At 47.6% G+C, this 11,398-nt stretch overlaps 1 pseudogene; it reads right to left on the bottom strand.

Moving 5' to 3' along the window:
• Positions 1-3,072: 3,072 nt before the first annotated feature.
• LOC148453939 (U2 spliceosomal RNA) lies at positions 3,073-3,193 on the bottom strand (annotated as a pseudogene).
• Positions 3,194-11,398: the final 8,205 nt, after the last annotated feature.

The raw sequence follows: 11,398 nt of genomic DNA, 5'->3' as shown, positions 1-11,398 counted from the left end.
TAAAGTAAGCGACAGAGCAGCGGCAGAAACGCACGGCAGTTTAAAAAAATGGGATTTTGGTACCTACCGGTAAATCCTTTTCTCTGATTCCACAGGGGACACTGGAGGTGCTTACGCTGGGGTATAGAGGCGTGGATAACTGCAGCTGGCACCTTAAATAATTTAGAAGTGTGAAGCTCCTCCCCCTCTATGCCCCATCAGCCCTCAGTTTAGAAAATGAAGACTGAGAGGAGATGGAGAACAAGCGGAGTAAAAAAAAGGGAGAGAAGAACACACAATAACCAAAGTATAACAAACCGAACAGGCAGGCTAAGAGCGCAGAGGTGGGTATCCAGTGTCCCCTTTACCGGTAGGTGCCAAAATCCCATTTTCTCTTTCATCCACTAGGGGACACTGGAGTTGCTTACGCTGGGGACGTCCCAAAGTTTTCCCCTCAGGCGGGAGCGCTCTGTGGAACCTGCAGAACCAGGCGGCCAAAACTTGATGCCGAAGCAGCAAACGTATCAAAACTGTAACATTTGACCCACGTGTGACCACACGGCACAATTGTAATGTGGAGGCTCCTCTACCGGTCAGCCATGACGCACCCACAGAACGTGTGGAATGAGCCAAATGGACATAGGAGGCCGACAGTCATCACTAATATAAGCCTGAACAATAATCAGCCTAATCTAACGTGCCAATGTCTGCTTAGATGCTGGTCAACCTCTCCAAACAGCATCATAGAGGACAAATAACGACTCAGACTTGCGGAGGGACGCTGTCCTGGCATATAGATGCGGAGAGCTCTAACTACATCCAAAGTTGAAGAATTACTGGAGTCCTCCACCAAAGATGGTACCCAATAGGCTGATTTATATGGAAAGCCGACCCAACCCTGGGAATGCAAGCTAAGGTGGCTTATAGGACAGAGCACCCAAAACTAAACTGTACGAGCCAAAGCTAGAGCCAGGAGGAGGACCGTCTTCCAAGACAAATGCTTAATTAAATCTAAGTACCAGGGAGCTATCGGTGGTACAAAAGGAGACTACACAAGCAAGACCCCCTAAAGTAACTTCTGCACCTCAGGAATGAGGGCCAATTTTCATTGAAAGAAAATAGAAAGGGCAGAACCTGCACCTTGAAAGTTCAAAGGTGAAGGCCAGAATCCAGTCCCATCTGAAGAAAAAAAACAGAAGACCGGGACAACCAGACGGAAGACCCGACTGGAACACCATTCGATATAAGAACACCCGATGCGATAATGCGCAGCTGAAACTGGCTTCCTGGTGCATAGCATGGTGGGAATCAGAGTCTGGGATGCTTTTGCATTAACAGATATCGGTTTGAGGAGCCACCCCATTGAACGCAGTTGCGCTAAGTTGCAGTGGACGAAAAGGACCCTGCTGTAGAAGATCCGTGTGCAGGTGAAGGGGCGATGGGTCGTCTACCAATAGGGACCGAAGGTCTGAGAACCAACTACTCCTAGGCCAGTTCGGTGCCATGAGAAAGACAGAGGCTGTCTCGGGTCTTATCCTTTTTAGAAGGAAGAAGTGGAATCGGAGGAAAAAGGTAAACAAAGTTGTAGATCCATGGAACTGTCAGAGCGTCTACTGCCTCCACCTGTGGATCTCGAGTTCTTGACACTTATAGTGGGAGTTGATGATTCAATCATGACTCCATGAGGTCCACCTGAAAATACCATTGACGTATCAGCGCGTTGAACACGTTTGGATGAATCTTCCATTCCCCGGGATGTATATCCTGGTGACTTAGATAATCTGCTTCCCAGTGGTCCACACCCTGGATGAATACCACCGACAGGATTACTGACTTTTTCTCGGCCCACCGGAGAATCTGAGATACTACTCGCATGGTCATGAGACTACAAGTCCCGCCCTGGCGGTTGATGTAAGCGACAGCCATAGCATTGTTGGACTGAACTCTTACCAGATAAGTCTTTTGCAACTCTGTTGCTTCTATCAGAGCATAGTAGATCGCTCTGAGTTCCAACACATTTATGGACCAATTCTGATCCAGAGGGGACCATCGACCCTGAAAGTGAAAATCGGGACTACTGCTCCCCATCCTCAAAGGCTGGCATCCATTTTTACGATAATCCAGTCCCACACCGAATTTTCGTCACGTTAAAAGACTGTTGTATTGTGTCCACCAGAGGAGGGCCACTCTGGTAACCTGGCTCAGACGGATTTGGCGCTGTAGAAGCAGATGAGACCCTGGGCCTCATTCAGAGGCGGTTGTAGGATGCAAGCGGTCGCTCAGAAACAGGGCGGCCGCTTGCATCCTGAATGGCCGCCTCCATGTCGGTCGTTAGGCTGTGGGTTAACACCCACAGCTCTAACGACCGCTAAGGGAGATGGTCACGATGGTCAAGACCATCGCGACCATCGGTGCTTACGAAGAGACCCTAGGGTAGGGTCTCATCAACCTTAAGCCCCAGGGAGCTTCCTGCTCTGTTTGAGCCGGAAGCTCCCCACTGACATCACTGATGATGTCAGTGGGGATGTCCACAAAACAGCAAGCGTTCCGAAAGGAAAGCCTCCATTTGGCCGGGCACGCCCCCTGCCCACCCAGCAAAAGGAGCGTGCTGTCAATCAACATCTACAGCTTGCTCCGTCTGCTTCGAGCCCGCTAACGACGGAGCAGTCTCCGTCGTGCGCATGCCCTGTGGACCAACATCGAGTCGATTGCGAGTGCTCAGCGCTCGTGACCGACTCTGAATAAGGTCCCCTGTATATGGTTGATTCCAGACTATTTTAGCCTACAGCACCTGGTATTCCCAGGCAGTGTCCCATTAACCAGGCCTGACCCTCCGAGATCAGACGAGATCAGGCGTGTTCAGGGTGTCTCTAGGGTCATCAGAAAACAGACAACCTTTGTGTTGGTCACCAAGAAGATAGGTAGCATCCAAATACATTGTATTGTTCCATGCTAACTGAGTTCTATATACAGAAACAGGTTACTGCTGTTCTGACCCTGACACGGGGAGTAACATACTCAAATAATACACACTCCTGGGATGCAGGGACTATATCCACAGGTAGATTAAGTACCTGCCTGACCGCCAGAATTAAGAATTCCACCCCAGTAGAGGCAGACTCTATATATGGCCCCCAGATAGGGGGCGTATCAGATATTAAACTGATAAGAACAGATACTACACTTGATCTTAGCTAAAAGGCCGAGAAAATCTTGAGGAGTACCGTCATTATACAAACTTCCTCCATTCACGTTTCTTAGTATCCTCTGTTGTGAGGATTTCCTTGTCAGACCCTCTCTGATTGGAGAACAGTCGTTAGGGGGTGTTTTTGGTAGGAGGTGGAGGGAGTAGAAACAGCGGTACCTATAACCTGTACCAGGGTGTCTAGAGACTTGGATAACCCTGACACCCTGGGAGGTGCGAGCCTCAGCCAACTGTGACGTTAAGTCAGCCATCACTCCTACCATGTCAGCGGCCCATGGAGGAGCAGGAGAGTCAGTAATAGCCATAGGTGGATAGATTACTAAACAAGCATCATATAACACGCTTGTACTGTTTGAACAAACATCTTTTGCAAAGAGTTTGGCATTCAACCACAGTCACCCATACAGAGGGACAGATACAGAAGACAGAAGGCTAGTTTGGGAAACAGAGGAGGAGATCACACAACTCCCTTCCCACAGAATTGATTCCCTGCTGTACTCTCCCCTGTGCTCACCGGCTCCCAGGGATGCCATCAAGAGAACCAGCCCATCTGTAGTAGTGCTGCTACACTCTTCCTAAATTGGAGAGCTGCAGTCAGACACATGTGAAACAGCAGCCACGCTGTTCTAACAGCCGCTGCAGCTCTGAATGGAGACAGAGAGCCCGCGCTGTTAGGCTCCGCCCCATTCTTCATGCCCTAAGGGCTCTGAAAATGGCAGTCGTGCTGGAGCTTTCACCTCCCCCTGTGAAGCCCCGCTGAGTAGGAGCGCTATGCGAGGGTGCCAGCGGGGAGAGGGAAGGAGGGAGTATGTAATATAGAGCAGCGCTATAGCGATATGCTCTGAAGCCAGTGTCGGCAGCGGGGACAGGAGCCGGGGGATGCGCAGCTGATGTACTCACTGCGTCCCTTGGATGGCCTCTCTGATAACAGCACTCCTGCTTCTCACACTGTCTTGTCCTCAGTGCTGTGGCGATAAGGAGCTGTCAGTTGCTTTTTTAAATAAGCGCTGTGCACTCCTTCCTGTATAACAGGGCGCCAGGTACCTGGACACCACCTATCAAGAGGTGGTGAAGGGTACCAATACAGTGAAAAAGATGCTGTTAAAATAAATGTAATGCTGGAGCACAGCAAATTGTGACCAGCTCCGTAGGCACATTTTCTAAACTGAGGGCTGGTGGGGAATAGAGGGGGAGGAGCTTCACACTTCTAAATTAATTAAAGTGCCAGCTCCAGTTATCCACGCCTCTATACCCCAGCGTAAGCACCTCCAGTGTCCCCTAGTGGATGAAAGAGAAAATATAGGACATCTATGAAACATTGCCACACAGCAGTGGCAGATAGGATGGCAGTTTAAGAAACTATAATAATGTCAGTTGTTAATGTCCCAAATTGTGCCAAATGTAAAGGAAAGAGGTGGAAGATGGAATTGTCCCTCCCACCCACTCTTATGTGGGATAGTAAAAAGGACATGCACAGTATAACAAACCAAGCACTTTAGCCACTAGGACCGACACTTTCATGGCTGAACTCCTTGGTTTGTTTGGGCCCCACAAAACATTTTTTGGAAGGACTACCTTCAATTAGTGGTGGAGATTGCATGTTATGGTCCAAACTGCTGGTAGCTGATACTGGACTGCTTCTTATTAAATTACAAATGATTATAATTTTGTTAAACAAACTGCATGAACAAGCTGTAAATTACGTAACAGGGAGGAGGTGCCTAGATGGTTAACGCCCCTTCCTCTGCTAACTTTGGATTTACAAATGGAACAGATGCCTTCAGAACTGTTGTCAGAATTTAGATTAAAATAATTCCACACCCAAGACGTGGCTTTTCTGGCTTTCTTTTTATCATTAGCAAGAACTGCTGCCACTGGTGGCTGATTTACGCAAACCACATCCTTATCATCAACATCCACATTAGCGTCAGATAGGACACAAATTTCCCCCTCATCCTCCTTTTGCACTTCCTCCACACTGTCATCCTCATTTTGTATTATTTCACAATCTAATACTAGCACAGCCATCATGGCGTCAGTAACTGTGAAACTGGGTGACAGCTGTTATACTTACTTCCTCTATCACAGGACTGTTTAATAGTCAATTGTTTTTTTAAAATTACTAATAGTAGCAGTCTTCTTGGTCCCTTTCTGTAATGAAGATCCACCCCCAGCAGCAGGTATAGCACTCAAGGATTCTTCTGAGGAATCACAGATAGGAGAGGAGTCAGTCATGCTTAGGAAATTGGGTGCAGGACTTCTTCCAATCACAAATGAGCATGTTGATGATGATGCAGGTGTTGGTGGTGGAGATTGCAGGCACTTGGATCCAGATAGAAGGTAGCAGCTAGGTGACGCTGGACTGATTGTTGTTCGGTGTTTTGTCCCAAAATTTTTAGAATTTTAAATAGCCTTTCCAATTTGATGAATGCGCTGTATGTGACATAACAGATAGGAGGTTCCAAGATGGTTAAGGTCCTTACCTCTACTCACTGTTACTGTTAGGATCCGCGGGTAGCGGATCATTTTAGTGGCTGGTCCCAGCCATAGTTGCGACTGGGATACTGCATCGATTCCTTTCTTGTCTGTGTACAGCTCATAGTCTGTCATTCCTTAACTGATCTCATGTGCTCACTAATTAACTAGCTATCTGTGTGCAGTGGAGGTGCACACATGCCTTTGATTAGGAATTGCTTTCTATAGGAATTGGTTCTGATTGGACCCTGGTTCCTTTAAGTTACAACCAACCCCGCACTCTGTGCCGGTTATATTATCTGACGTCCGGAGAATGTTTGTTCTGTGCTCAGAAGTCTGAATCTTTGCCAGTCTTACCTTGTCCCACAGTTAATGTATGCAAAGTCATTCTTCCAGTGTCCTGCACCTATCTGTCTATTTTACACAGCCTGTCTCCTGGCTTCCAAGCTGCACCAGTGCACAGACAGTTTCCCAGCTTCCAAGCTGCACCATTACACAGCCTGTCTCCTGGCTTCCAAGCCGCACCAGTGCACAGACTGTTTCCCTGCTTCCAAGCCTTACCAGTGCACAGACTGTTTCCTAGCTTCCAAGCTGCACCAGCACACAGACTGTTTCCCAGCTTCCAAGCCGCACCATTACACGGCCTGTCTCCTGGCTTCCAAGCCTTACCAGTGCACAGACTGTTTTCCCAGCTTCCAAGCCGCACCAGCGCACAGACTGTCTCCTGGCTTCCAAGCTGCACCAGTCCACAGACTGTTTCCCAGCTTCCAAGCCACACCATTACACAGCCTGTCTCCTGGCTTCCAAGCCTTACCAGTGCACAGACTGTTTCCCTGCTTCCAAGCCTTACCAGTGCACAGACTGTTTCCCAGCTTCCAAGCCGCACCAGCGCACAGACTGTTTCCCAGCTTCCAAGCCGCACCAGTACACAGGCTGTCTCCTGGCTTCCAAGCTGCACCAGTGCACAGACTGTCTCCTGGCTTCCAAGCTGCACCAGCGCACAGAAAGTTTCTCGGCTCCCAAGTTACTACATCAGCCTCCGGCCACCACTGGCACTCCAACCACATCCTCGGCACCTTGCCGCACAAACGGCTTTTAAGCCACATCATCGGCTCCCAAGCTGAATCATCGTCCTCCGGCCACTCTACTGGCTTTCAAGGTGCATCATTGGCACCTTGCCACACCAACGGCACCTTAGCTGCACCATCGGCTCCTTAGTCACACCATCAGCTCCCTAGCCATACCATCGGTGTTCAGCCGTACCATCTGCATTCAGCCGCACCATCGGCGTTCAGTCACACTGTTTGTAGTTTGGACTATTCTTTTATGTTCTTGCCTGTTTTTTGTGAAAATAAAGTCACTTACTTTGATTTCACCCTATGGGGGTCATTCAGACCCGCTCGCGAGCGCAGGACGCTCACAAGCGGGTCGATGTTACCACAATGCACATGCGCACGATGGAGGTAGCTCCGTCGTGCGCATGCACGAGACCCAGACAGCGACAGCCAAGCTGTCGCTCCGGGTCTCGCACCAAAGGGGGCGTGCTGTCGATGGTGACTGACAGCACGCCCCCTTTGGTGGGCGTGCCGGGGGCATGGCTGCCAGACGGAGGTGTTCCCATGGGAACGCCTACCATCTGGGTCCGGCCCCACTGACATCACTAGTAATGTCAGTGGGAGTGATTTTGGCTCTGATAGAGCCAAAATCACTCCAGGGCTTGCGGTCACTGAGACCCTACCGCAGGGTCTCGTCGCAAGCCCAATGGTCGCGATGGTCTTGACCATCGCGACCATCTTTTTGGCCGCTCGCATATGCTGTGGGTGGTCACCCACAGCTATGCGAGCGGCCAGGAGGCCGCTCCATTTTTAGGTAGGAGGGTACTGATTCAGAGCGAGCGCTCTGGTCAGAGCGTCCGGCTCTGAATCAGTCCCTATGTCTCCTGGTGTCTCTCTCCTTAAGGTATTCTGGTCATATGGACCCCCAGACAACCGTAACAGTTACTTTACAATGGTTACAAATGGCTTGGCAAAGGCTGTCCAGATTTGGGTGGAAATAATTCCACACAATGGAAGTGGATTTTTTTTCCTTTGCCCAGGCATGGCAACAATGGGATTTTTCCCATGGGCAACAACTGTTGCCTGATTTACAGTTTTTACACAAACATCCTCGCCATCAACATCCTCATTATCATCATCATCCTTGTTGTTATCGCCAACTATATAACTATCCTCCTCATCCTCCTTGTGCAATTCCACAGAAGCATCCATGATTTCTATGTCAGAGGGCACACAAATGGTGGAAGGAGGATCCTTTTCAAGTACAGTATTAGAAAGGTCAGGCTCACACATGGCAACTACGGACACACTTGTACTCTCCTTGGAGATTTGTGATTTTTCAGAGCACACAGTTGGTTCCGGTGTCTTACTCGTCTTTTTTACCTCTCCTACAAGCAGAGGGGCTTAAATTATCATTAGAACCACCAGTCATAAATACAGGCCAAGGCCTTATCCTTTCCTTGCCACTTCGTGTAGTGAAAGGCATATTGCCAATTTTTTGTTTATCTAAAGGTGACTTAGCTTTAATTTTTTTTTTGCTTCAACAGGGTAAAAGCAGATTTTTTTTAGCCTGACTTTTTGGCCTGACTGAGGGCCTGATTTAGAGCCGGACGCTATTTGCGTTCGCTCGTTCAGAATAAGGGGCCGGATATTTAAATAGAGCGCTCTTTGTGGTCTGTTGACGCCTCTATGTCTGAACGAGCGAACAAAACATGCGCTCGCTATTTTGTTAAAAACGCCCCCTGGCCGCTCGCATCCTACGTCATCTCTGCTATTTAATAGATTAATCGAGTACATCGAAAAGCGTATGAACTGCTCGCAGTGCTTGTGGTTGGATTTTCCGACCGCAATCTTGCGAGCAGTTCAGGCTAAAAGAGAACCAAGTGACGTGGTCGATGACGCTGCTTTGTTAATTATGCACACCCTTAAAATGCCCATTTTGACCATTTGGCACGCCTGCGTTCTGATCTCCACTCCCCGTTTTCAAGCACTTTCCCCTGTTACCACCCACAAACGCCTCATCCTGTCACTCAAATTAGCAGGCATTCGCTATTTTGCGAGCACACAATTTCCGACCGCAATGACTGGTTCGCGCATGCGTATTACAACCCATACGCATGCGCAGTTGTGCGAACTTCGCTCGGAGCGAACTAGCGGCCGCTTACGAGCGGCTCTGAATCAGGCCCTGAAGCCCTCGACCTTCATAGTTGAAGTTGATGGCCTTGCATCATCATCATAACTACTGCCGGCAGCTACAAGACTAATATGTGGATCCTGCTCTCCTGTCATGTGACTGTCCTCCATACTCACTACGCACACAACCAGACTCAAAAATGTTTTTGGAACACTGAAGTGAACCCCTGAAAGAGACAGCAGCCCCTTGACATACAGCAGCACAGCACCCCTGCGTACCTATGCCAATGACAGGTGTGGCAAACACGCACACCAAAAAATTTTTTTGAACACTGGGGTGAACCCCTGAAAGAGGCAGCAGTCCTTTAACAGACAGCAGCACAGCACCCCTGCGCTGATGACAAGTGTGGCTAACACACACACACACATTTTTTTTTTACACTGGAGGTGGGTAAAGAGTACCCCTGAAGGACAGAGCACCCCCTGGGCAACACAGCACTACAGCCAGCCAGCCCCTATGCACAGGACAACAGCCAGCCCCTATATGGGCAATAACATTATAATGACAGTAGTCAGCCCCTATGCACAGCGTCAGAGTGCAACAGCAACAGCACAGATCCCGTCTCCCACCCTCTTCACTCTCCACAGCCGGAATGAAAAAATGCCGTCAATAACTGGTCATTTATAGAATCCAAAACCTGCAAAAATCCGACAGCGGGATGATGATGTTTTACATCGTTTTCAGATCCAAGTCACGCGGGAAAACTTGTGCCGACTCGGATCTGCCTTGGATTCCCGTAGTTCTGGCGGGTTCGGATCTCTGAGATCCGAACCCATTCATCCCTAATTACAATACATTACAATAAGGCCTAGCACATACAAGCAATGACTAACACATTACAATAAGGCTTAGTGTATACAAGTAATGGCTAAAACATTATTATAAGGCCTACAGGTAGCGTGTACATGTAGTGCCTATCAGTGTTCATTATACCAGAATGTTCCAGCTTACACAAGATATTAGGAGCAGAGGACACAGCTAAGACCCCCATACTGTACATCAGCAATTGATTGCAGCAATTCTGCAATTTGCAGTGATTGTGTATAAAAATCTTTCCCTTTCTCAATCGATTGCAGATTTGCCACAATCGATTGCAGATGTATGGGGCTTTTAGAGATTTTCAAATATACAGTAAGCAGATAGATTTTTCAAACAAAGTAAATATATTTGGTAAACTACAGAACCCTGCACAAATGTTGCTAGATCCGGACCTCTCTGATGCACGACCCTCCACATCCATCAAATGGACAATTACCTGATTGAGACTGACAGACTTATATAAAGACTGGAAATTCTGAGGTAGTTTTAGCCAGACTAATGAGGGAAAGATGCTCAGTTACTTCACGGACTTTACACCTGAGGAAAGAAAGATCCGATAACGACTACTGATAAATACTGTTACCAGCCCTGATCCGCAAGCAGATTCTCAGGGGACAGAGCAGCTGGTCGTCCAGGAGAAATGGCCATTCTCTCGTTAAGAAACATTATCATCAAGCTGGACGGGTTTTTTTATTTTTGGTTCTTTTTTAGGTCAATAGTTACTGGTATAAAATAAATATACTGAGCTAGGTGAGATGTATTTTGTGTTTAGTTAAAATCAAACACTTCCAGGAACATTTCTCATTTACAGTATAAGTGGTTACATAGATCACATTTCTCAATGTTTCCAAATGATATACTGACTATAATCTGAATACACATGAACCGGCTGTATTAAAAGAACTGCTAGCAAGATTACGTGTATATAGCAGAAGTGCGTGAAGCTGCTGCATGTACCATAGTAGAGATAGGCAAGCTTTTAATACTCCCACATTTGGCCATTAAGTTTTGCATGTTTGTAACACACTCACCGTGTTGAAAGTTATTCCAGAGATGTCCACTCTGATCTCTTCAGGCAGAGAAGTGAAGGATGGACACTTGCGCAGGTACTGACACGGGGAAATACTAGATTCGCTAAGATTAGTTTATTTAGTTGCAATAAATTGCATAGAAAAGCAATAAATGTAAGCAATTAACTTTTCGGATTATGACTCTGTTACAAATACAACAATAGTGATAACAACAGTTCACACATACATTCGACGAAGCTTTATTGATCAGGACGCTTCTTTCTTGAGCTGTGAAATAAATGGGTTAACAAAATAACTTAATGCTTCTATATGCAACAGTTGTAATGACTACTCTCATTCCAGGTTGAATTAATATATGAGTCCCAGAATGTCTCTTAAGTCACTTAACCTCTGGCCAGTAACCCATTACGTTGGTGCACATTAGAAGCTAAGTAGGTTGCTCACAATATCCTAGTACTGAAGAAACAATGGGCCTGATTCAGAGCCACTCGTAAGCGGCAGCTCGTTCGCTCCGAGCGATGTTTGCCCAACTGCGCATGCGTACGGATCGTTATACGCATGCGCGAACCAGTCAGTGCGGCCGAAATTCATGTGCTCGCAAAATAGCGAATGCCTGCTAATTTGAGTGACAGGATGAGGC

This window comes from Taudactylus pleione, unplaced genomic scaffold, assembly GCF_031769625.1.
Source record: "Taudactylus pleione unplaced genomic scaffold, aTauple2 ptg001059l, whole genome shotgun sequence".
NCBI classification, from domain to species: domain Eukaryota; kingdom Metazoa; phylum Chordata; class Amphibia; order Anura; family Myobatrachidae; genus Taudactylus; species Taudactylus pleione.
This window is presented reverse-complemented; position numbering and strand designations above follow the sequence as displayed.